Here is a 709-nt window from a genome sequence, read left to right on the forward strand (position 1 = left end):
TTAACCTTGAGTTTGTATCTATTGTTTGCTCTTGTATTGTTATGGTTGAAACCGAAGTATTCATTGACAGGTAGGACATTGCAATGTATGATTTTATATACTATACTTAGATCAGACCAAAGGCGGCGTAGTTCTAGGTTTTCTGGATCGAGAATTTCAAGTCTGGTGGCATAAAGTATTCTGTAACAAGTAGAGGAGTGGAGAACTCTTCTTGTGAAATATTTCCGAACTTTCTCAACCGTGTTAATATCAGATAAGATGTGGGTTCCAGACTGATGAGCTGTATTCGAGTATTGGTCTAGCAAATGTTTTGTATGCTCTAGTTAGTAGTGGTTACCAGAGAAAAAGCTAACAACTCTTAATGCCTTTTTGGCTATGTAGTTACAGTGGGCTCTAGCACTCAGATCATTAGAGATGAGTACTCCAAGATCCCTGACAAGAGTTTGGTCTTGACTATTCTGCCTGTATTTTATTTTCTGATTATTATTTTTTGCCAATATGTAGGACAGAGCATTTATTTGTTGAGATTTGAAGTTGCCATTTGTTTGACCATTCTGATACATAGTCGAGGTCTTTTTGAAGGGTAGCATATATCAAGAGAAATTTAAAATATTATATATATTTTTATTGTAAAGTAATGAAATTAATAAAACAATATCACTTTTAACCGTGCATCTGCCCAGCAATTTCAGTCCTTATTTACTTCACA

Source organism: Pseudonaja textilis, chromosome 3 (assembly GCF_049901715.1).
Source record: "Pseudonaja textilis isolate UNSWEBS1 chromosome 3, rPseTex1.2, whole genome shotgun sequence".
NCBI lineage: Eukaryota > Metazoa > Chordata > Lepidosauria > Squamata > Elapidae > Pseudonaja > Pseudonaja textilis.